Here is a 26734-nt window from a genome sequence, read left to right on the forward strand (position 1 = left end):
CAGGCCTATTTCGGGTACAGCCTGCCATTTTGAATGACAGAGATGCAGCGTGACAAACTAATCGCCAACCCTCATTTGTTCTGTTGCTCCCTTTAAAAGAGAAAGAGCAGCCCGAACTTACCTCAAGAAATGTCCTTACTAATGCACTTTGCTTATAGGAAAGCAAATGTCCCATGAGTGATTGTTTACAACCATTTAAAATACAATGCAGTTTAGCGTGACAAACTAATCGCCAACCCTCATTTGTTCTGTTGCTCCCTTTAAAAGAGAAAGAGCAGCCCGAACTTACCTCAAGAAATGTCCTTACTAATGCACTTTGCTTATAGGAAAGCAAATGTCCCATGAGTGATTGTTTACAACCATTTAAAATACAATGCAGTTTAAGGAACTCACTTTATTGCTATTTATATGGTTCTGATGTTTAAAGTTTCTGGGGGTTAACTGGCCAGTTTCAGTGAGTGAGTGGATAAGTCATTATTACACAGGCATGTCGCACTCTACGGAGGGTGCCGGTTCTTTTTAATACCATTTATAATAGTGGCCGAGGCCATCCCATGGGGTTGTTCCAAACCTAAAGCCTGGAAGCGTAGTTGGCACTCCGCCGATGTATCCAAGGTGGCTCAGTCTGTTGTCTCAGGCTGTATGGCCCTTCCAGCGGTGGACCTGGCATCCTGGCCCAAGTATTCACTGAGACGGCTGACTGGCTTGCCCCTCTAGGATTGTGCAGACAGCTAGCTCGCGAGTTTAAGCCTTGGTTTGATGGTGATCTAAAGCTCTTGTGGCGTAAGCAACGGCAGGCTGAGCGAAAGTGGAGGGGTTCCTACCGACAGTCTGATTGTGTGCATTTGCGCCACGTCACTATCTTGTTTCATAAGGCTATTGTGGCTGCTAAAAGCAGCTTCTACTGTGGCAGGGTGGAGTCTGCTCTTAATCAGCCTAGAGAAATATTTGAGCTTGTATGCCCTTTATCCTCCACTGCCATACTACAGGCAGGGGTCACTCCTTCACAGGGTCTGTGTGATTCCCTGTCAAGCTTTTTCTGTGTTAAAATGGTGTTTACTCGTAACACAATTGCGTCTTTGGGTTTAGTGCCAGGTGGCTATGACCCAGTTGCATCTAATGGTGCCCCACTGAGTATGTGGTCCTCATTCCCTTCCTTTTCATTGGAGGACATAACAAGCGCAACCCTTAAACTCAAGTCTGCTTCTGGATTCTATTCCATTAGCTGTGTATAAAAGCATCATGCCAACTATTGCCCAAAGGGTGGCTCAGGCCATTAATCACTCCTGTCAGTCAGGGTCCACCCCACCACATTTGAAACATGCACTGGTGATCCCTCTTTTGAAAAAAAACCTTCACTGGATCCTTCCTGTCCCGCTAATTTCCATCCAATTTCTTTGTTACCTTTCTTTTTGAAGTTATTGGAATCTCGTATTACTCCTCTTCTTAGTTCATTTCTTGAATCCTCTAGTTTTCTTGATCCTTTTAGTCCGATTTCTGCCCTGGCCCGGTCACAGAGAGCATGTTGATCTCTGTTGCGGATGACTTTGTGAGTCTCTCTGATCAGGGTGGAGTGGGAGCACTGCTACTATTAGATCTATCAGCTGCTTTCGACGCTGTCGACCACTCCATTTTGCTTGTCCGTCTTGCTGGGGTGGGGATAACATGACATGTACTACCTTGGTTCCAAGCTTTTTTGGGTGACTGTGCACAAACTCTCTCTCTTCTTCCTTTTTGTTCTGTGTCGGTTCCTCTATTCTGTGGGCCCCCCCCCAGGGGTTGGCCTTGTCCCCCACTTTGTTCAATGTGTACATCCAGCCTTTGGTTGAGCTCATCCACTCCCACTGCCTCCCATGCTACTCCTACGGTGATAACACCCAGATTATTTTGTGACTTGATCTATCTCAGCCCTATCTGGCGTCTCAGCTGCAGAGGTGCTTCGAGGACGTGGGTTGTTGGACGGGCTACAGCTGGCTTAAACAGAACTGGGACAAGACCAAGGTCTGGGTGGTGGGCCCCCCTTCTGTCTACTCTTTATGGACTTCTTCCTGGCCTTCTTCTCTTGGCTCTTTTGAAACACTGGTTTCTGTCGTGAAGTATCTGGGAGTTAAGCGTTCCTCCTCTCTATCAATGGAGGTTCAGGTGGCATCTGTATGCCAATCTGGACACTATAAATTTAAAGTCCTGCATAGGGTAATGGCCTTTCTACCTGTGCAGTTTCATGCTCCAGTGGTTGCTCCACTGGTGCATAGTGTGCTAGATTATTTGAACTCGTTGTATTTGGCCCAGCCACTCTACTTAGTGCATCGCCTCCAAGTGCTGCAAAACACGGCGGCAAGACTGGTGGTTCATAGCCCTTACTAGATGCATTTCTCTACTGTCCTACGGCAGCTACACCGGCTCCCTGTCGCACTGTGGGTTCAATTTAAATCTATGTCCATTGTGCACATGGCCTTTTATGGCAAGGGGCCTGAGTATTCGCAGTGTAAGTTTTGCCCTTATGTTCCTAATCGTCCTCTCCGTTCACCGGAGTCCTGCACTACTTGAGATCCTTGTGTATGGCTTTTTCTGTGGGCAGACACTCCTTCTCTGTCTCTGCAGCAAGGTTTTGGAACTCGCTCCCATTCCATCATCGGGCAACAGCTGATCACCTTTCCTTCTGTCAGTCTTTAAAGACCTTCCTTTTTGCTTGATCACTCTTTCTACTGTACTACTGCTTTAGGGCCAAGAAGTCCTTAGCAGTATGTGTGCTCTATAAGTTCATTTAAAATAAGGTAAGCTGGAACAAGAGAACAGAAGTAGTTGCCTTTGGTGGAAACATGAGCACAATATTTCTCTTGAAAACATCAATTGCTGCAAAGAGGGAGTGGCAACATGGCACTTCACCTTAAGTCACAAGGATCGACCTGTATAGAGACGTATGTGTCTGAGGTGTTGTATTCTCTATTGCATTAAAATTAGGGCTGTGCCGAATAGCATATTTAGTATTCGACCGAATACCGAATAGTTTGTCAACTATTCGGACAAAGCCGAATAGTTGCTTTATTTAATAAATCATGCTCCAAACTTGAAAAAACACACTTATTAAAAAGAAATACTGCATCATTTTAAATGCATTCTATATTTTTATTTCTCTTCATTTTAATAAATGCAGCATCTTTATTTAAAGTATAAAAGCCGGAAAAAAGCAGATTTAACCAATTTGAAGGAACTAAATGTACAGCAGGTTGTTGCATATTCAAAACCAGTGCCAGTCAAAGAAGGAGGATTCACAAATGCAAAAGGACTAGGTTGCAATGAGCAAAATGGATATTACAATTTGCAAATGCCTTTGTGGATCAGATGCACTGCATTCTCTATCCAGTTGCAAAGTCGCTGCAGTGGAGTTTCGAAACTTCTTTGCAGCTCACATAGAGATGTATAAAATGGTTCAATTCGGCTCATGCAGCAGACAAGTCAAGAGGAAATCTGAAATGCACGAACTCCATCTCACAACTATTCACCCCACCCCCTCATAGGCCAAACAAAGGAGAGGACTGTCCCGAAGAGGCTGTTGGTGTTTTGTGAATGGGCAAGCACCCATTCATTTATTACAATTGATATTGCACATCAGGTCTAACTATTCATTGCATTAAAACATTTTTTATAAAATATAACAATTCTGGATCCTACATAGGGGAAGTTTATTTATGTAACTCTGATGGCCACCAAAACAATGAAACAAATTATAGCAGCACTAAAATATACTTTAACATTTACTTCATCGAAATATAGTCCTATTCTACCAGATTTGCTGTTGGTTTTGTCAATTTCGTCTTTTAAGCATGTGTAGTGCTGTTTTTGTTTTGTTTGGATTTCTTTGGGCAGTAAAGAAAGCTGCTTGGATAGCCTGCTGTGTTAAAGCAGCAGCAACCCTGAATTCATCTGAGTGGCTTGCAGGTCTCACACAATTCAGCCTTTCATTCTTCAGAGGGTAATTTCTCATCACATTTTTACTACAAATCAATATATATATATATATATATAACGTAGACAGGTGTGGAAACGGTGGAAATCTGCCCGATATATTGGACTGCAGCCATCTGGTCGCTTGAGAGTGAGCTTTGCAAGATGGTCCTGCCTGCACTCCCTCGTCCATTTTTGTTCATGCCGAAGGCTCCCCTATAGAGTTTCCAACCATTTCTTTAAAAGAAGCCTAGTCTGACCTGGCCCCTTCTCCCGAGCGCTCGCGTTATCCCTCTTGCCCCTGCATTCAAATGCTGCTAGAAGTGATTAAACAGCAATTATGACCTTCCCCCATTTCTGAGTAAATAATGGTCCGCAATCACTTGTGCTGATGGAAAGGTGTTGTGTCTCAGCCTGGTCTGTCCCTTTTTCACCCTGGCAGTACCTAGACCAGCAGCTAATATGTTTGTCAAAAGAGCAAAATGCTAATTTTGAGGAACAGGCATGTGAAGGGGCTTAACATTTAGAAGTGCCAAAACACATATCCAAATCCCTTTCATATATTAACTAGACAGAAAGGCCCTAAATGCACATTCTCATTAGAGAATTGTTTTATGTCAGAATTGAAACCACTGCCACTAGCCACACCAAATTAAAAAACACTTTCAAGGAAACATTTCAGAGGAATAGTCCTATGTTTTGCAGAACAAAAAGGCAATTTCATCACTACTGCCTGGTAGTTTATTTTGTATTCCGTGTTAAAGCAGAATCCTTTTCTGGCTCTGGTTGCCTTCATTGTCTGATTTCTCAATGTAGGTGTAGGGTGTTGACTCTCTGCGTGGTCTGGTGAGTTGGGAGGCCATCCACGGATTTATGTTTCGTAGGGATGGGCAAGCAGAATTCCAGGTAGGGGATTTGTGTTGTTGGGGTGGGAGGTGGAATGCCATGTATGGTATTTGTGTTACGGGGTGTCAGGCCCCAAGTAGGACGTTTGTGGGGGCTTGGGGAGGCAGGATGCCAGTAATAGGGTCTTGCACTGTATGCCGGCCGCGTGTCGACAACAGTGTCTTTGGTTCCAAGACTTGCATGCTCATTTTGCCAGTTCAGCCCACATTTGCCACTTGGAGCCAAGCCGGACTCTAAGTCTCGGCCCTGATTTGGCCCATCCCGGGAATTCTCTGGCTCTCCCAAATCTACATTTTACACATTCCACCAACAGAGCATAGCTCTCTGACTGACTCATACAGAGTCCTCTCACCTATCTTTACCCGCTGTCACACACTGGCCCACTTTGGTACTGGAGAGATTACCCAACAGAAATTCCTCTGAGAGGCCTGTTAGGTGGGGGCATATTACTCTGCTTGACATAACCACGCCCTGTGAGTCTCCACTACCTATTGTGAGTTCTTAATGTTTCTCCATGGGCATGGCCATAGGAACAAATGCTGCTCACTTTTCACTTATCCTCGCCAGTCCTTCTCATCAATACATAAACATATGCACTTTATCGTTCCTGATAAAATATCAGATAATGTTAAACTCAGGACTCAAGTCCTTAAAAAAAAAGGGGGGGGCTATGACATATGCAATGAGAAGCAACATGACAGGAACTGAATGTATCCTAAAGTGAAATATGTACATTTCTTTCAGTTTGTCTTGTCCACCTGAAGAAAGTGCACATTGCAAATATAAATTCGCCAAACGCAAAGATTTTCCTGTATTGTTGCTGGTTAAGTATAAAAGGTGAGCACCTTTTATGTCTAAGAATCTGTAACAAAACATGCCCTAGAGAGCAGAATACAGTAGTAGAAATTGTACAGCTGTGCAATCGCAATTTGTCTGGTCTCGTGGCCCAGAGCCTGGTCTAATTCTATTCCGTTTTTTAAACTGAAAACTATATTTGCCTCTCTGAGTTCTTGTTGTATTGTATTCAAATGAGAATGACAAAGTATTTGGCAAGAGCCGAATAGCAAGAAACTATTCGGCCAGAGCCGAAAAGCTTTTTTTCAGGTGGAATTCACCCTAATATTTACTCGAAGCCAGTGTTTGGTACACCCCTAATTAAAATACACAACTACAGAAACAAAAGAGACCTCAGGATGTTTCCAAATATTTTGTGTGATGGTGCACTTCACAGGCCAGTGGGAGTTTTTTCCTTCGCTTGCAACCCAGGAAGGAGAATCTTTGTCATCCGGGGGCTTAGATGAACCAAAAGGTGATCAAGTAAATTGGTCCCTATGCAACACAATTTTCTTGCCATTGAAGAATGCAAAGGGTGGCTACAGAAATGCATTCATGGAAGCCTGCTGAGCAGGAGCGGACTGGGATGTGGGGTAAAGGGGCAATGGCCCTCCTGGTGGGCTGGATTGTTGCTCCCAGGGCCAAAGGCACAAAATGCCAAAAAAGCAACAAAAAGACCAAATCCTTCAAATTACAGCTTGCCTCAAATGTTGAAAGGTTTGCTGGCTTCTCTGTAGAGGGTCAATCATCTTGATTTCAGCAATGTTGCAGGCGCGCCTGAGTGGCCTCCACATGTGGGCCTGCAGAGTGGGCTGGAAATTAGCCTAGGCCACAGGCACATGTTCATACCTCACGGCGGAAAATTATGCATTTAAACGACAGATTCTGTGACCCTGGATGTTAATGCTGGCTACCACGGAGGCCCATAAACCTTTGGTCTATTGCAATCTGCAGCCACTTACCATGACTCCTACTTGGCACGGAAGTCAGTTTCCATATATAATTAGAGTTTGTCCTTGGTTTGATTCTGTAAGACTACTTTGCCACTGTTGTGGTGAGTTTCTTGATCACTTGTGAATTCATTGCAAAAAAAGAGTTTAATAGCACGCTGAATAATAACCATGAATAATACAACTATGTTATTTTTCGGTGCTCATGTTCATGCACAGTTGAAAAACACACACTGAAGGATGTAACAGTCAGGTGTAGAATAAAACTAAGCAGGTTATTCAGATTTGGGCAAATTCTTTTGTAAAATACTTCTGGAAAATGTTACCAACCCCACCAGTGATATTTCTGAAATCCACCCCTATTCATAGTTTACCACTACCTATAAATTTGTTTATTAGGTTATAGAGCCATGGGTGACAATTCAAGAGCACAAGCAAAAATAACAGCAGTGTACATCCACGGTTACATCATTATCCAGCCATATGGCATGACACAGAACAAAGCATTATACATATAAACCAAGCTTCAAACAAACATTCCATACATTAACAACGCTCGCCTATCGGGCAGAAAATGAGACAACTCTCCTAGGAAGAGGGTCGTACTGCACTGTGGGTGACATAGGACCATTCGCTGGCAGGGTGAACTGTTAGTGAGCACAATGTCCCATAGACCATTGGGGGCTACATTCATTGTAGAAAGGTAGTTAAGGCAAGTCTATCATTGGGGTTTATCATCAGATGGATGGAATATGGTGATGACCAGTGCTTTCCGGGCCACAAAGGTTTCAGCGAACACCTCATTGTGAGACATTAGTGACATAGCCCATGCTCTTGTTTCCGCCTCACACCAAGTTTCAAAATCCAGGAGCCATAGTTCAAATTGGGGCCCCTTGGAAACTTCCAGGACATGGCAATTCGTTGTTTTGCAATTATACATGCTAGCTCCATAAATCTGATGACATGTTTGTGTTTACCTTGTCTGGAGTATGCGCTAAGTAGGCACTCCAATGGGCTCCAGGAGAATCTACTAATACCAGCCGCCTTGCAGGCCTGTTCGATTTGGGGCCAGAAAGCTCATACTTTAATGCAATAGTTTACCAGTACAGTGGGTGGCATTTCTGGAATAACTCTGTAGATATTTTTTTTTAAATACCACCTCTGCAGGTGGTAACATAAAAAGGTATCTTTTAAAGCATTTTTGCAGACATTTGCAACTTCAATGTGAAGGTGGAAATGGTTTAACTACAGTAGTGGTTTATACCATTTCTGGACATATTTTATGTACATAATAGTCAATCGTGTCCCTTTCAGGCATTTCCTGGGAAAGGCTTTGAGAATGTGGGCATCGGAGATGCCATCCTTTTCACCCCTTACCAGGACACTTTCTAATAACGTTAAGTGTTTTGAAGGAAAGTGCCTGTGCTTCCTTGAAAACACAAATACACATAATAGGTCACTCTTACTCCCTCTACATCACCATATCCCAGGATGATACCCCTTACAGTTCTCTCTGCTTCCATGAATTGAAATATGCAGCCAACTTTACAAGAAAGTGCAACTTGACAGCACAATAAATGCCAAGTCCACTCAGGTTATTTTGCTGTATTGTCCAAGTGCAGACCCCATAGCTACAATTACCATCAAGTTCCTGACCACAACTTCTTGGCATGTCTGGCAAAGGATGAATGACAAATAAAGGTGAACTACCATCTACATGTGAACCAGGGCAATGGAAGGGGGTGTGCTACAAGGAATTGGTGACTGAGCAATGTGGACAAGGGCAGGGGGTGCGTGCGAGGTAAGGGAAGGGGACTGAGTTAAGAGCTAATGAATGACACAAAAGGGTAACAGAGGTCTGAAAGGTAATAGTAAGGAAGCAGAGTGTGAAGGGGCATCAATGATGTAGTGCAAAGGAGGAACACAAGATGGTGATGTTTATGGAAAATAGGGTAAATGAAACAGAGGTATGAATCAAGAAAAGTAGGTCAGTAGTGACCGTTGCAAAAGATCTATGCTTGGCCTGCGAGCCAATACAACTCCTTGTGGAACTGGCTCCTTTCCTTTCTTGTTCTAACAAAGTTATTCATACTTGCTTTATGAACATATGTTTCAATTAAGACTCGACTTATTTTATGTCAGGTTGCTATATTTTGTGCTTTGCTTCACTGAAAGCCAGGTTTCTTGAAAAGCGTACTAGTTTAACCCTTTAAAAACTTTGTTCAAACTGTTTTGCTGATTTTAATAATGAATATGAAATAGGAGTCTAAATTTGAAACTGTGGAACCAGGAGCCAGTGGTCAAAACCTTGCCTTTTCCCACTTTGCACATTAGGAGATCCTGAGCAAATCACTTTTGGTTACTGTGCCTTATTTCTCTTAATTATCGGTAGGGAAAGTCTTAGGCATATGGGTTCATAATCTGTATGGTTACTCCATAAATAATTACACTATGAGACAAGATGCCAAGTGTGGGTCTTATAATGTAGTGGTGTAGGGGGTCGGTAGGCAGAGTGAAAGGTATTGGTTATGTGATGTGTACACACAGTAATCCAGGTCTGGGTCTTTGTACTGTGCCAGCTCCTGTTTGCCTCTTACAGTGAAGCCGGACTCCGCATCTTGGCTTTACCAATGAATTCTACAGCTTCCCAACCTCTTTACATTGGTCTAACTGTAAGGTTTGAGAACAGGAGCACTTTGCGTTAAAGTTTGGATTTGATGGATGGGAGTAGATGTAGCCTACAGTCAAATTGAAAACTGGGACTCATATCCCAGCATTCCAAATTCACCAAATTGTATTATCCTGGTCAAATAATTTTACTATGTTAGTTGTGTGGCAGAGGAGGCCTGGGGCCCGGATCTCTATGAAACAGCAAATATAGCTGAAAGACATGTTGAATAAAAGGACAGCAATGTCAATAATGTCCACTGTATATATTTGGGAATGTGTGGGTGGCTGAGAGGTTGCTATTGAGGTTATTTGTTCTGGACAGTGATGCCACTACATTGGGGATTTTGGCCAGACAATTGCAGTTGCCCCCCAGCCCAAAGGTTGCCAGTCCTCGCTTGCCACTGAGTGAGATCATGCCAACCAGTTGATCAAAAGCCCTAAATCCAGAGATATCCAGGTAGCATTTCATTATTAATATAATCAATGTTATATAGGAAGGACATTTGCATAAACAAGCCAACAGTTAACAACATCATGGACATCATTTAGGGGCTACCAAGGTTCGCACCTGCGACCCCTGACGTCTCCCTTGCTACCCCTAAAAAAAAGAACTTTTTTAGTATTATTATTATTATATCTTTAATGGAGGCTCCTGGGCTGTGGCCAGCATCATGTAGATCTATGTTTCTGGAGTGGCTGGTTTTCTGATAACTATAGCCGGTAGGATAGCTCAGTGGGTTGATCGCTCACTGATGCTATGTGAGCTGCAGGTTGCAGGTTGGACCACCAGCAAGGTCAACACAGCCTTTCATCCTGCTGAGGATGATAAATGAGTACCAACACAGGTTGGATGATACTGTATGTATATTTGATCTATATGAAGCACTTAAGCGTAAGCAGGGCTGTCAGAAGATGTGGTGAGGCCCGGGGCAAAACATTCGGTGAGGCCCCCTTCCAATTTTTTGCACTCGGCCAGTGGCGGCACATCTGCAAACAGGAGACTAGAGAAATCTATCCTTGAGTTTGTGTGCAGGATCCCAAATATGGTTTATTACTACAACTCCAAATCAACTACAGCAAAGTTAGATTTCTCTACTGAAGAAAGGTTCATGCCAGACTAACTTTTTTATCATATGAATAAATATATATAAGATGACATGAGCTCTCCAATTCTCTGAGGGTCAGTCACTTTTCCAAGCAAAGAGTTGAGGGCAGATCTCTTTCTTCGGGTGGGGCCTCCCTCTGGAAACAGCCTCCCTGCCTCGCTGAAACTTGAGGAGAACCATCTCCGGTTCCGGAAGCACCTCAAGAGCTGCCTCTTTGCTTCTGCCTTCTCTCTTCCTCTCCCTTGCTGATCACCTGCCTTATCCATGTACTGGTCACCTGGTCAAGCTCTGAATTCGGGCCCAGGTCCCTGCCTGTCCTGTTGCAATCCCATACTGCCTCTTGGCTCCCCTGCACTTGTGGTCTGTATCTGTAACCCTACAGTCCCCGCTCTTGCTCTTATTCTCCACACGTTGGCTGCACTTATGAGTACCCACACTTGCCACCCATTGGCTGCACTCTTGTTTCTCCTTTGTTACTGCACTTCTGCATCCTATCCCACCCTCGCAACTTCTCCCCTCCCCCCTTCCCTGCTCTTGCTCGATCTGAGTGACACAAGGCCTAGTAAGATCTGTGTTTTGTCCTACTCTTTTGTTTCTTCCTCCTTGCCTTGTCGCGCCTAGAAACACTTGTGTACTGGCACGTTATAAATGCCATATCATATCATTAAGGAGCACCCTGCCCCTGTGTGCGCATTAAAACACACATCATACACAGGTACAAATGATGTACAGTGGAGGCTGGTACATTTCTGAACTTAAGAGGCTTAAATGTTTGTGCCAATTAGGCAGGATCAACAGAGCACAGTGAGGGAGCCCAAACCAAACAAGAGTTGCTTGAGAGGGGGTTCTCACTCCCAAGAACATTTTTGAAACATTGGGTCAACAGTATGCATTTTACAGCACTTTCTTTGCAAAATTGGGTAGAAATCCATACAGTTTGCAATTGGTTTTGTATGGAAGCGCATGGAAATTCCCAATATTTGCAAATCACAAATTGTGCATAGGAACATTTTCCAATACATTTCATGCCGCCTTTCCAAGCGAGATATGCTAGTATCAAAATATATTCATGCTGGTTGTTCTAATTATGTCGATGCAGGCTGCATCAATATATGCCATTATTACAATGTACGGACTCCCAGCCAATAAAAATACCATGGCACAGAAAGTATATCCAGGGTGACTGTGTACCATAAGTGCTATTACTGGCTAGATTGGCCTACATTCAATGTTGGCCAATTTAGCCAAGTAGTATGTTTGCTTTAACCTTGATGCATAGTCCTGTGCATCAAGGGTAAAACAAAAAGGGCACTGGCAATGCTAACAGTTTGGGCATTCGTGTAGGCATGGGAAAGGCACTTCTGTATTGGTATTAGCTGGCCATTGATAGTGCCAGTGCAAAATGGTTTGAGTACCTGAGCAGCTAATAGCAGTGCCTGGTAAATGCCTAATACTTATACACAAGCCAAAACTGTTGGCTTTGCCAATGCTTATTCTTAAAAGAACTTCAGTGAAAGACACGCAGGGTGTTTTTAAATTGAGTGGCCAAAGGCAGACCTGATTAAGACATTTTTATTACACCAGTTACATGTTTACAACTCCAATGAAGTCATGAATTCTCAGAAGGCTCCTTTGAGGAAACACTTGCAGGCACATTGAGGGAAACGTTTGATGGCAAGGCATGTTTAAAGCTAGCTCAAAGTGTTCCAGTGAGGACGTGTTTTGGGTGGGGAGGGCAGGAACTGAGTGAGAATTGCCATAGGGATTAGCATGGCCATGAGAAGTCATGTCACTGTTAGGACCTGCATTCATATGCATGCATTTTTAGGTAATTGAAACCATGGTGTGGGGTTGGCACTTGCATGCTAGGGGAGTGATTAGAAGGCAAGTGGTGATATGAGACATCTCATTCTCACAGCAGTCCTTAAGTGTGACATTTCAGAAATTAAGGCAAGAGGTAGCTGCTTGAAACATTGAAGCTTCACCAGAATAGTCTCATTCGAAATGTGGAAAGATGTTAGGTGCCCCCACACAAGGAAGTTTGCCCCTTCCTCACAGCCTCTGACGTTAGCGCCTCTCCCAACATTTGAAGTGTTAGTCCCTTTTCCCCCTGACATTTTAGCCTAGGTGCACCTCTGATGCCATGAACCCACCCCTTAATGAAGTGGCCCCCAGGGCGGTTACTTTTAGGGGTTAGTGCTGAACACACAGTCACTAAAAACACATTCACCCATGCATTCATCCATCAGTTACACAACTCCATACATGCATGTATACATAAAACCAAACACAGCAGTGGAAGCAAGGCAACGCGGCACAACACAAGTTTGAATCCCGATCCCACGCTTAGAAATCACTCGCTGGTATTAAGCGCATTATAAATGAAACAATAAAATAACAAATTGATAAAAAGATCTTCTGTCATGGTGCATGTGTATACATTTATATAGAGATATGCTTCTTCTGATCTTCTCAATGGACCACCAGTGACTCTTTGGATCTATGGATCCATTGACCCCCCTGTAGATCATGGGAGCCTATGCATCATCTTGGTGAGGGGTTAGTTTACCAAAATGCCTGATGTAGAAATATTGACAGTCATTTTGCTGAGGGAAAACTTAGCCCCATCAGTCAGTTGAGAGATGGGACAGCGTGTAAAAGTTAGGATGTCTATTTCTATTGTTTTCCTCCTAACCATCCTGATTGTTGATGGAAGGGAGACCATATTGAAGAAGAGTATGTCTGCACTGGCTTCCGTGCTTCTGTGAAGTTTACTTAGCTGAGTAGTCTATGGATAATGGAGAGAAGGAAATAAGCAAACCACAAACTTGATATGGGGATAATGGAATCCATCACAGGAGAAGTGGACAATCATTTAATGGTAGCCTGTAAACTGCTGTGACCCAAAAGGGAACACTAGGGACTGACCGACCTGGCTTTTCTAACTCATTCTTGGGTCCTGTTTCTGAGGACATCTCATGTACAATCTTGCATTGAACAGTGGGTAATGCCTCTTCGCTACAAAGCTGAGCTCGGGACAGTCCATAAGTGGGGTTATGCATGTGAATGAGGCTCCCCTGGGATAAACATGGGGAGTATTCTACTCCTCCATCCTCAGGTTTGATGTGTCGCCAGCAGCAACCCTAAGGAGACGGTTTTCTGTGCCAACCCTTCCCGGTGGTACTGGTGCACGAGCAGCTGTGGCTTAAGTTTGCCCTGATGCATACCTTGCAACCCACCCATTTCAATTGAATTTATTCCACATCCCGACTTGCATTACCACCTGGATCTAATCATAGACTATCCTGCACTTATCTTGTGGTCCTCTACTGAAAAGCAACATGCAATCCAGTTTTTTTATCGAGCAAATACTGAACTGTCGAACAGCCTCAGACAACATATAGCATCATTGTTTACTATCAGGAACATATTTACAAACGAAAAACAAAGGGCAGGCCGTTACAGCAGAGGATAAAGTGATAAAACAAAAAGACAATAATGAATAATAAACCGGCTCAGGAACACACATTGTTCAGCACTGGAGAATTAACAGTCCAATAAACATTACTAACAAGTAAGTAGAGACACCATGAGGCAAGAGCATCAGAATAATGTAAATCATATCATGTGGATTGTGATGGAGTCCAGGGTTATCACTCCGGGCCACAAACTGAATGAAGGGCTCCCATTCTGCAAGATATTTGGACATTTCACCTTTCGGGGTGGCTTCAATTTTACACATGGCTACAATAAACCACAATTTGACACACAATTCCCTTATGTCCAGCGTAGTGGGAGACCTCCAATTAATTGTTAACACTACTCTGGCATCAACCAGGAAATGTGTGAGTAATTTGGCAGACAACTTGTAATGCCTCTCGAGGTTTTCATCCCCCAAGAGCAATACCAAAGGTTCAATAGAGAGTTATATCCCAGTAATCCCCCTAATTTGATCCAAGACCTCCTTCCAGTAGGACTGGATCACTGCACAAGACCACCAAATATGACAGAGAGACCTCGTGCATCGCCAGCATTAGTCCTAGACAGCAGGATCCATCTTATGGAGCCACCACAGGTGAGATACCATCGAAATAACAATTTATAACTATTCTCTTTCAACAGCACACACCTAGATGACTTAGCGACCCTGTTCCATACAATGTACCACGTAAGGTCCCCTTTGGGAATATTCACGTTCTCCTCCCAGCGCAACCTGTAAGCATGCAGGGGCTTAAAGTGGCAGGCATCAAGAACATGATATAGTGAGGAAACCTTACGAGAGGGGGGGTTCCCCAAGAAAATGTTCCTCGAATGGAGTTGTATCAAATTTAGCGTGCTGGGACACCTTTGTACTGGATATCCATTGGCGGAATTGTATTAAAGTATACTTATCAATGTCCTGGACCATAAAGACCTGTTTGCACTTGTCGAAAGCCAGGGGTTGCCCAGACTGAGAGCTGACCTAACCACTCCACACCTCCGTCAAGGGTTCCACTGTTTCGAATAAAATAGTCAATGTTTTAATTGACACTAGCTTCTGTCTGTCCAGGGAATGTGGTCATATCCAAAATCAGTCCACTTACTCATAAGACACCACAAATCATGTTCTGCTTAATTGATTTCTATTAACTTAGCAAAATAGGATCCTGTCATTGTGTTTCATGCACTCAAATTGTCTCCTACTCGCATCTATGAGGAACACCTAGTTATTTTATTTCGAAAGGGTGATATTTAGCTCAGTCTTTGATAAATATGCTTACTTTGAAGAAGCTTACACTGCTAAAATTAACTTTAAAAGATAACCCTTAAATGCACTACTGTAAAATAACTGTACACACAAAAATACACATCTTCAGGACTGAACAAATGTTGAAAGTGATTCTGCTAATCCTAAAATGTGAGAATGCAAAATTTGGCTGCAACAATTGAGTTGGGTGGACAACCCACATCTGGAGAGTAAGCTCTTGGATACAAAGATTCTGTGTCATGCAGTGATCTTGCAAGTCCAGTCACATACATGAAATCTAGTCACGTAGATATGTGAAAGATAGTGGTGATACCTACCCCACTGTTTAATGTAACCTACTGATCACTTCCCAAATACCTCGTACACTTCTTTCGGCTATCTGGTTGGGTTATTTACTGTATGTTGCAATTAACTGAAAACAAGAAAGGGATATGTTTCCAAAAATAATCCGTTCTTGTCAGGATAGGTATTGAATATAGGTATTTGAAATATTTGAAGTATTAAGATAAACACCTATTGTTCATTTGTTTGTTGTCTAAAATGCAAAAGGGTGTTGTTTCCTCTGGACAGCCTAAATACAAGGTTTAGGAAAGGGCTATGGTACCAGGATAACTTCTTGCCAGCCTCGGGGCTATTGTGCCCAGCTTCTGTCTTGACAATCTAAACAGTTTCAGGGCTACCACCCCCATGCCTCTTGTCAGTGTAAACACAGGCTCTGGGTTATACGACCCAGCTCATATCCAGGGACACAGTGGCCAGCCTAATTCTAGGGAGATAGTGGCCAGCTTACTTCCTTGAGAGTCCAACAGATATAGTGCCCAGCTCACTTCCAAGTGGATAGTCACCACATTACTTCCAGATATAAAGTACCCAGCTCACTTTTTGGGACGTCGTGTGTAGCTCACTTTCATGCACACACGACCAAGCTCACTCCATGAGAGACTCAGAGATAGAGTTCTCAACTCGCACCTTGACAGCCTCATGGATGAAGTACCCAACACATTCCATGACATCCTCATGGGTATAGGCCCAGCTTCCTCTGTTTTTAGGGATATAGCACCATGCTTCCTTTCACATCCAATACCAGATACCCCCATTCTCAGGTTAGAATTTCCCTCGTTGACACAGCTCCGCTGTGCAGATTTTCCTCATGGACCATGTTTTGAGATTCCTCTGCGTGTATAGAGTCCCCAGGGCCGAGTATATCTCCAGGTTACTACATCAGGTTTTCTTCTGTCTGACTCCTCTGCCATCTCAGCTTGTTTTGGCCTCTGAGCTCTTGCAGGTGGATCCACAGTTGAGACCTGCAAAGGTGAGCCTTCTGTATGAAGTGGTTTCTTCTCTTGTAGTTTGATCCTTCTCTAGTCCTGACATTGTGCTCTCTCTCTGCCTGTTCCTGGTAACTGAGAACCGTGGTAAAGTTTGCTTGAGCCTTTAATAGGTATCCCGTTTGATATGCGTTTTGTATTGGTTATCCCAATGGCTCTTCTTTTGAGTCCTTCCAGTTGGTTTACAGAGTTACTTAGGTACACTTGCTCACCTGCAGCCCCCGCGTGCATCACTGGCGTTTTAAGAAGCCAGGAAAACATGTTGTGGTCAGACGGAAGACATGCCTCTTGAGTACAGCTTTGCATCCTCTCTGCATGTCTCCAGGGCCCCTAACTGCATCTGTCTTCTAGCATATGTTCTCATAACTCTTCTGATCCAAATTGGTGAGCATCCTGGGGTAGTGAAGAGCTGCCTTCTGACCCAAGCATTTAAATCAAAGAAACATTGACTGCAGGCTCCTTGATGGTAAAAACTGGCAATTGTTTGTATCCAAAGGGTTTCACAATAATTACAGTTTTGGTAATATACATAATAGCATAAATGCAGAGGGGTGCTATTACTGTCCACATAAGCAAAGAGGGGAGGGGACCTGACTACGAGAGGGGAACAAAGAGAGAATGGGAGAGAGAGAGAGAGAGAGAGAGAGAGAGAGAGAAGATAACACTTATAAAGCCAATAAACAAAATGTCTCTAATTTGTTGATCATGGAGGAGGGGGCTGAACGGGATTGAATCCTCTTGGGATTCGACAAGGACACTAATTTCATCACACAACATTACACACAAAGGGAAAATCAATTAAAACTCAATCTATCAACTACAGCAACAAAATGTGGTATGCTGATATACTCTCTATCATACAATGATAGAGAAAACAGAAATAATCTTACAAAGTGCTGTGACTAACACAAGCATATAGGTCACTGGTTTGAAGGCTCGCAGTGTGGATTCCGAAGACTGCAAAATAAATTTGAGCTATAATAATGCATGTTGATTACACTGCATAATTGCAAAGATGTTGCAGCAATTATTATTAGAAGTAACCGTTTATAGTCCTGTATGCACCACATAAATAAATAACTACCAGATATTTATCTATAGAAACATACAGCTTTTCTGGGGAGGGTTTCCACTAGCCAGAGCCAATCCCCAGAGTGGCAAGACCCCCATGCATGTGGACATGTGCAGGAGTGTAGTTGCACAGCCCTAGCACTTCTCAGTGATATAGTCTCCAACATTAGAGCCAACTGGGGTGTACCAAGGATCAGAGTGCTGGGGGTAAAGGCATGGTCTGAAAGTCTGGATGCTCCCATAATATGTACACCACATTCTTTTAAAACAATGATTCCCAAAATTCCTTTTAACACGTCAGATTTAAACCTCATGGGAAGTTTGGTGGCGGACTAAAACTAAAATTTGAAAGGCCTGCATTTCCTTTATTAGCTTTTGAGTCTGCAAATTTGTAATCCGAAATTGATGCACTGGGGCCTGATAAAATCGCTGTTTTAATCCCCATAACATCTCTCACTGAACAAGCAATCATGTCTTAGTGTGCTTATAATAAACCAGATAGGCAATTTCCAGGGAGGACATGTTAAAGCACTGCATCAAAGTATCTAACCATCAACACAGCTACTGTTAATGCTATATTTTGGATAATGGGAGGAGGTGCCTGATGCTGTCTGGTCACTTGAGCTTTACTCAGAGAAAGTGGTTGTCATTGTTTTAATGGCACACATACAAGCAGTGCTATATCTCGAACCACTCCAACAACAGATTAACTGATGTTACCACAACAAACAAGCCTTCATTCTATCAGTAGTGGGGAAGTTCCATCCATGCACATTCAATCCTCAGAGACCCGTGTTTCTGTTTTCCATGTTCATGATCACGTGATCGGTGCAGCAGCAACGTGGGAGAAACAAAAGCAGAAAGAGACACTGAGATGTGAGATCTGGCAAGGATGGTGGTAAGAGATCTTGCAAACAGTGACTGGGTAAAAGGGCAAGGCCAAGAGACTACTAAAGATGAATGCTGACTGATAGTTGACACACATCCCATAACCAGTAATGAGGAGGACCAGAAGATAGGGCAGTGTACGATGTTGCAAAAGAAACAGAGAGTGATGAGGAGGCGTAACACTAAATGCTTTAGCAACAGAAATTTGCTGGACGACAGGACTGGGAATGAGGCTGTTGGAGGTGGCGAAGAGGTGACTGGGAGGATTGGCATCACTGCCAGTTCATAGATGTCCCACTCTATGCAGGAATGGGGAACTAGGAGAGCATATGGAGACCTGGAGGAAGGGCCTGAGAGCAGCAGTTTGACCTATCAGCTCACCTTTTTAGGATGACCTGAAAAGGGAGAGCAGGGAGCATGCCAAGAGGCCTGGAAAGGGAGACACAGGCACAGTCCCTGGCTTTGAAACTTGAGAAACCGAGCATTGTAACTGATAGTAATAGTTAGTAGAGCCAATGAGAAATCATCCATAGAAAAACTGAGGACTACGAAAAAAGCAATGCATGCTGGAACTTGTGGAAATAGTTCTTATTAGAGCCACTGAACAACTGAGCACTGGAAAAGAAGCGCTTTATGCTGGTAGTTGGAGGGACAGTTCCTGGAGATATTGAGACACTGCACATTGAGAAACTGGGCACTGAGCGAGAAGCTGCGCCCGTGGGAACAGTTCTTAGAGCCAATGAGACATTTCTCATTAAGAAAGTGAGCATAGAGAGAGAGAAGAGCTGCTGCTGAAACGTCTAGGAACAGCTCCTGGAGTCAAGGGAAAGTTGCAGCTTGATAAATAAGAGCATTGAGAGAAAGAGAGCAAGGGAGAGCTAGAGGGAGAGAGAGAGAAAGAGAGAGGTGCTGTCTAAAGGAACTTCTATGAAGAGGTCTTAGAGCTAATGAAAGAATGCAACTTACGAGACTAGGCACTAAAGGAAAGGTGCTGCATGTTGAAACTTGAAGGTAAGGTTCCTGAATACCATGAGAAAGTGACTGACCATTAGAACTCTAAGTATTGGAACTTAATGTTAAAGTTCCCAAGGCCACTTAAATAGCACAAAAAGGCAAATCATTTGCACCAAAGAAAAGCAGAATATGAATCCAGACTGTCAACAAAGATTATACATGAAAACTGTGAGCTTTACTGTATTGTCACCATATTTTTAAGAGGTTTCCGTGCTACAATAATTATTCTTTTCTAGCGAGAAGGCCAACTACATGTGTTGGGGTGGTCAGTAAAGGTCTCCGTGATTATGAGGGGGTCACGGTGCATGTACCGTATTGCTAACTGGGGTTGTGGTGAGCTGGACGCCATGTTGCAATTTCATAGGTGTTAAAGTGTAGTTAATTATGGATGGGATATGTTACTTTAGTGTTCCTCTTTGTCTAGAAATTGATGGATATTAGTGTGCATGCATGCATAAAGATAAAATGTTAAACCCGCCAAATGTAAAAACATACATATACAATGATACAAATGTATGGGGAATTCATGAATCTCACAAAGGAATCAGAAACACAGTAGTTGGGACCCCTTTTGCTAAATGTACTTTGACTTTTAAACTAACTTTGCCAGATTTTCAGAAGGCAGGTGAATGAGTAACTTCAACCACTGCGGTCAGTACAGCTGTAGAAAATAGCCATGAGTTTTTATGGTCCAATAAGTATCGTAGATAGTAAATGTAATCTCCTAATGCATGAAAGCGTGACAGAAGGAGTTTCGTTATTTATTTTGGTCAGTGGTAAAACGCGGGGTAAGCCAGTGGCTAAAGCTATTAAAGAGTTTGAACTGTGCGATGAAGTGGGAGTTTTGTAGATTGGAAAGTTTCAATGGGAGGGTGGCCTGGGAAATAAGATAGCATGACTTTCAAAGAGAAATCATTCACTTAGCCTTCCTTATATCCCGGGGAATATTCATGTGAGCCATGTGCAAACCAAGAGTTAGGGTTTAAATTTATGGCTAGTAATGAATTATGTTTCAATACCAAAGTTTAACCATGTGCTGATGCCATCACCTACTATGGACAACCGCTAAGAAGAGGTGTGTTATGAATATGCGCTGAAGATGACTATTAACACAAAACTGACCAATGAAAATGTAGGAATTGGGAAAAGATGGGATTTCAGAGGGTTTTGTCCAATCATGTGTTTAGGGGTGGATTGCAATAAAGTAGTTTGAGAGTGTTTTTAACTGTTGCAAAACTGTATAAAAGATGTAAACGGATGTGGTTTGTTGAGGCTTGCATTAGTTTGGCCCTGCTACACCATCTACCTGTTCCCGGAGAGTTGTACAATAAATTTGCTTTATGTACAGCCTTGTGCTCACTTCTTAAGTGGTGGGCCTGTTTGGGTTAAGGTGACTAAAGGCCCATCCGCAGTATATGTTGCCATATGGTACGGTATGAGAGTGGTTAAATAGCACACTTAACAGAATGATACCTTAGGTTTCTGCTTTTCCTTCCCGTCAGCGGGTGGTCAGTGGCTCTGGTGAGTGGTGTGAAAAGAGGTTTACAAAAGCAGGAGGTTGTGACTGTAAAGAATTACATACTTCAAACATGTTCAGGAGTAACATATGTGTACACTAGAATGAAAGTAGAAATACTTGCAGTGGTTATTACCATTACCAGCTGTGGTATTCCAAAAACTCTACCCAATTACAGCTTTACTACCATACCAGTGTTAGCAGTAGTTGTATAACTGGAATACTGCCAGCACAATTCCACTAATACCACCTGGTATAAATACATACATTTTTTGGTATCCATTTCAACACTCATTTTGATTATGGATATGGATAGTACTGTACAGTAATGGTTCATGCCACTACTATACATTTGTTTTAATGGGATCTATGTGATTTTACTCAGAAAAAACATTTTCAATGGATTTTTTTACCTGAACAAATCCATCGGAACAAATCGCCAAATCTTTTTTTTTTGGGGGGGGGGGTCACCCCCCAAACCTCTGGTTTCCCTATGTTTTTGACCCCCACCCCCTCCGTACCCCGTTTTATCCCCTTCCCCAAAATATATATATTTTATTGCATGTTTTTCGACGGGTTTTCCTCAGTAAAAAATCAATCAAAATAATGTTTTCAGTAAAATCACTGGATACCGTTTTAAGGCACTAAAGGGTACATTTTGACCATTTTGTGAAATACACGATAAAGGTGATGAGGGGATCCTCACTGTTACACACCCTTCCAATGTCTAAAATCAAAGTATTGTATTCCCTGCATTGGAGAACACATTAAAAATCTTCTGGGGACATTTTGCATTCGGTACCCCCATTTCTGGTATGGAGGTAAAAATGTCTGGATTTTCAAGATGAAATAGCACCTCATAATAAGGCGGTATTTACAACCAGTGAGCTTCCCATGGGATACCTCCGAAGCCATTTAGCTATTTAGCTCATTGCCTTAGCACTCATATTGGATAGATGAGGACTTTTACAAATCCAACTGCTACTTCTCTTCTTTTTCTATACAGACTTGAAAAACAGAAGTCATTGTGATCCTACATATCTCCTTAATTAACTATTGACTGCCATGATTTTAGTCACAGAAGTTTTATATCCACACTTTTAAACGTTTAATCGTTGAAGTATTACGACTTACAAAACATTAAATAACTATAACGTCATCTTTCACCGTGTAAAGTGAAGGGTGAGAGGGAGGGTAAGTGTGTGTGTGTGTGTGTGTGTGCGTGCACGCACGTGTTTGTGTGTAAACAAGATAGAGGGAGAGACAGAGAGAGACAAAGAGAGAGGGGGAAGATGAGGACAGCAGTATAGAGAGACAGAACAAAGGAAGCATAAGGGGCAAAGTAAAACAGTGAGATAAAGAGAAAGAACCTGGAAATAAAAAGAAGAATATGGAAAAAGAGCGCTGAAGCAAAGAAAGGGCGATAGGATGAGAGGAAGAAAGATCGAATCTATGGGAAGAGACTAAAAGGGACATGTGATGGAAGAACAAAAGGAAAATGGGGGGCAGATAGAATAAGGGGGAAATGATGGTTGCATAAATTGGGGTTGAGCAAATTTATAGATAGATATAGGAATAATGGATGCCTGGGTGGATGCATGGAACCTGATGATTGTTAAAGAGAATGGGGATGTTGATAAAGGGAAAATGAATTAACGGATAAAGGATGTGGGATAAATGTAGAATTTATGGATGGATAAAGCAAGGATATGTGAATGGGTTGATAAAGAGAGAAAATTGGGATGTGTGGAAAAAAGCGAGGATAGATTTTCGGTATAGGAACACTTGATGATGGGTAAATGGAGGATAGATGGATAACTGGATTTATGGGAAAGGATACGGGATGGAGAGAGGGAATGTATGAAAAGATACACAGATGGATGATATATGGAAATGGATGGATGGAAGGATTTATGGAAATACGATTGAGGCAGGGATTGAAAAGAAAAGTGAAAGTGGAGCTGGATGGATGGAAAGATGGAAGGGAAAGATGGAAGAGATAAGAGACAGGATGATGGAAGAAAGTAAGGGTGATTGGATGAATGGCTGTGAGGAAAGTAGTGAGGTGGGAGGCAGAAAGCAAGGCTGGAAGGAAGGGAGGGAGTGAAGTGGGATGAGAGGGAGAGTGGGAATGAATGGAGTGAAGGAAGGGAAGTACAGGGTGGGTGGTATGATGAAAAGGAGGAAAAGAAAGAAAGAAAGAAAGAAAGAAAGAAAGAAAGAAAGAAAGAAAGAAAGAAAGAAAGAAAGAAAGAAAGAAAGAAAAAGCTCCTAGGTGCTTCCACCATCCAGCCTCTGCACTCCTCTTACTCCTGTGAGTGTGGATTGAGTGGGGTGGGGGTCTGCAGCTGAGTCCTTAGGAGTCTTTGACACGGGCAGCAAACCTCTTTAACGCAGCCACCGTGGCAGAGGCAAACCAGGAGAGGGCCCCGGGTGGGGAAAGCATTGGAAGTGCAGAGCATTTTCCCCCAAATACTTGTAATTCTGCAACACCAGAATGAAAGAAACAATGGAAACGAGCCCTTTAGATCTATCACAGGATCCAATAATGCCTGAACATAAAAAGTGCTAGTTTCATAGAAACAAAAAATGAATGAAACAACAACAATGAAAGCTTATTGATATACAAGGGTTGTCATGCACTCAATGATTCCTATTAAGAAGTAGGTTTTGGGGACAGTTTCATGAAACGGATTGCAACAAAGGTGAAGTCTCAATAACAACTTGTCTTTAAACATAAATTACGAAAAATAACAAAATATGAAAGATAGGTTGGGGCTGTGTCTTGTGAATTTCAGCACCCTGAGATTCAAGATATATTGCTATATAACAACCATTGGCAGGGTGTGCAGTGGTGGATCTCTCAGGAGAATTCCTTTTGCCTTAATATTTTGGGAGCAGGTATGTGGATCAACTGTGTGTATAGTTAGAATGAGCCTTTTTGATCAAGAGGAAAGCTAAAACATGTCTTCAAAGCTCACACTCTTTCAGACTATGCATTTATACTATCCAGGCATATTGAGCCACAAGAACAAAAGCACCATCTTCACTACAAGTGCTGGCTAAATAAATTGCTGTTTAAATTGCATGACCCAAATGGTTTTTGCAATACAGCAAACTTTCAAATGTTTTCCAAAAACGTGTTTGGTAAAGTTTGAGGGTCACCAGTGAGGGCCCAAATGAACTGTTGCGGCCCGGAAGGCATCTGATGGACAGTGGAGCAGGTCAAACTTTTTTTTTATTTACAGCAGTCTAATGCTAGAATTATTTGTGCCCCCTTGCTTTCCTGGAAACCGCTTAGGGGAAAGAAGGAATTTGGAAATATTTGGAAATAATATAACACATTTCTTTGGCTGCTTGAAAAGCACCCTTTTCTGGGAGTTCGCTCCAATTCATTTCTTTTTCCACAAGTTTTACTGCAATCCCACTTAGGTATGTAAAGGTTTTCCAAGTGTACAAGCTGCCCAGGTCACCATTCCCTTGTCTGTGAGTCCGAATGGAGCGGATTCATTTGCATGTTAATCCTATGTTCTCTACTATGGGCCTGAAGACTGGCCTGCATGTCCTCCACTTCCAGCTGGCTTGGAAATTCTCCACACATGGGCCATTCGATCCCAGTCATTCAGTGTAATGTTCCAAAGTAATTTGCATCAGATCATTGACTAATGGTGACCATGTAAGTTTGGTGCACGATTTTTGTTGGTCCAGCTGTTTAAATATATAAAATATAAATATTCAAATATATAATATATAATATTAAATAATAAATAAATATGAAATATTTAAAACGATGTACCTCCATTGTTTTAAATATTCTGTATTGCGCCCTATTGGCATTCCTAATAATTGTTTTAACCAAGCTGCCTGTAGCCTCGCCGTGGTACCTAAGGGTCTGGGCGTGTAATAAATGTAAAAAAAAAAAAAAATACTAAAAAATAAGCTCATTGCTGTACAAAGAGCAGGTTTCCAGTTAACTAAGCTGTTTTGACTAAGTTAGCCTAACTAGCCATATGCAGCTTGTGGAAAGTATTGAAAGGGAGAAAATATTTGCAAGAGGAGCCCAGTTACTGCCTAAGAGGGCCCCAGCCCCCCATAATGACACAGGATTCCCCATTGGTTTACTGGCACAGCCGAATAACTGCTTGCTTGGACAGCAGCCTCAGGGCTGTATTCTCAGCATGGAACCTAAATGCTGACAGTCACTATAGCATGGAACTGTCTTCAGTGTCGACCACTTATACCTACAATATACTATTGACTGTGTCAGTTCAAGGCTGAGGACAACTCCGGCGCAGACCTTTGCTCCCAATGGTTGGCCTTCAGCCTCAATGACTCCTCCCCTTCAGTGGTGTGAGGTGGCCTTACTTCGGTACAAGGCACTACACAAGCAACACGTATTTCAGAGCCTTGTGCAGTTACAACCCTGTTACACATGCAGCCCCCTGTACGGGAACCCTGAGCTGTGTGGTGACTGCATCCTCATACAACACATCATCAGAAACCAACACTATTCCCACTCACTGCACCCATCCCACGGTACGTGGTCGTGCAAGTCTGGCCCTCTGATGGAAGGCCCACACAGCTGTTCCTCCTTCCCTGTGTGTCTGCCACATAGGCCCTGCACACCGTGGACTCTGGGTTCCGCTAAACGTCAGCTGGGAGTTCTCAGATTCCTCACCTCTCTGCCTAGGGTCTCTCAAGCTACAGTAGACACACAAGCCTCCATGCTTGAAGAGTACACTGGAGCACATCACAAGCCCATCGCATAGCCACTGCTTGACTAGGTTCAGTACTCGCCTTTCAGTACGAGAAACTCTTCACATGGGCACATGCTCGTTCGTTTGCCCTTTTTTTCTGATGAACGTTATGCTGTCATCATTGAACACTAGAGGCCTGAAAACTATCCGAAACTCCATCGGTACCCCTTCTTCCCTCGTTATACCAGAACAAATATGTCCTCCCTGTGTAACCTTTCTCCCTCTTTGACTTCTCCCCTCCTCGGCTGCCCTTTCCTGTTTCTGCGCAGACCAAGGCGAGGGTATCCCTGGTGGGGGTACAACGCACCACATCAGACACGCTTCTGCACTGGTAGACCACTACAGAGACGGCTGTCATCACCGTAGAAAGAGCTCCTAACATAGCATAACATGTCTCGGGGAACCGTGGGGAGGGAGGAAAGCCATGCGATGCTTTGGAGGGTGGTGGGTTGTCAGGGTGCTGTATGGCAATGGATTTCCTTTGTCCCCCTCACAACCCCTGCACACACGTTTCCCACAAAAATGTACGGGTCACCAAGCTCTTTTAAGTATTAACATGTGAATATTTAAGAGTCCATTTTGGGGTGTCCTCCTGAGCTATTACATCCTCACGTTTACCTGAAAAATGATCCCAATAACTGCTTACGCAGTGGCACAAGGAAGCAATTCACCGACACAGACTTCAAGATGTACACCTCAAGTCGTTGCGTATTTGAAGAATTTGCACGAAGGGGCCTTTTTTTTTGTTGCAAGAAAATCAAACTTTACCTCATGTCAAAAGCGACCAAGTGAATAAAGGCGCATGTAAACACATTTACATTCGAAGAAACAAAAACACAAAAAACGAAGCGAAATAGAAAATATATTTTTCTACAAAAATGCACATTTTTAATATTATGTTCCTCATAACCTAGCCCCCTTCACTGGTGTCTTGTCTAGCAGTTAAAATATATATCTTTTTTATATGCTTGCTTTTGGAACGGAATGCACAACGTTGTATCT

The 26734-nt window shown here is 42.9% G+C and overlaps 1 protein-coding gene across 6 annotated transcripts in view; it reads right to left on the reverse strand.

The window, feature by feature from the left end:
• The window catches only part of RIN2 (Ras and Rab interactor 2), a 1069632-nt gene that overhangs the window by 257173 nt on the left and 785725 nt on the right, over positions 1–26734 (reverse strand). The window lies entirely within an intron of this gene.

The sequence above is a fragment of the Ambystoma mexicanum genome, chromosome 4q, assembly GCF_040938575.1.
Source record: "Ambystoma mexicanum isolate Mex_15411 chromosome 4q, UKY_AmexF1_1, whole genome shotgun sequence".
Lineage (NCBI taxonomy): Eukaryota > Metazoa > Chordata > Amphibia > Caudata > Ambystomatidae > Ambystoma > Ambystoma mexicanum.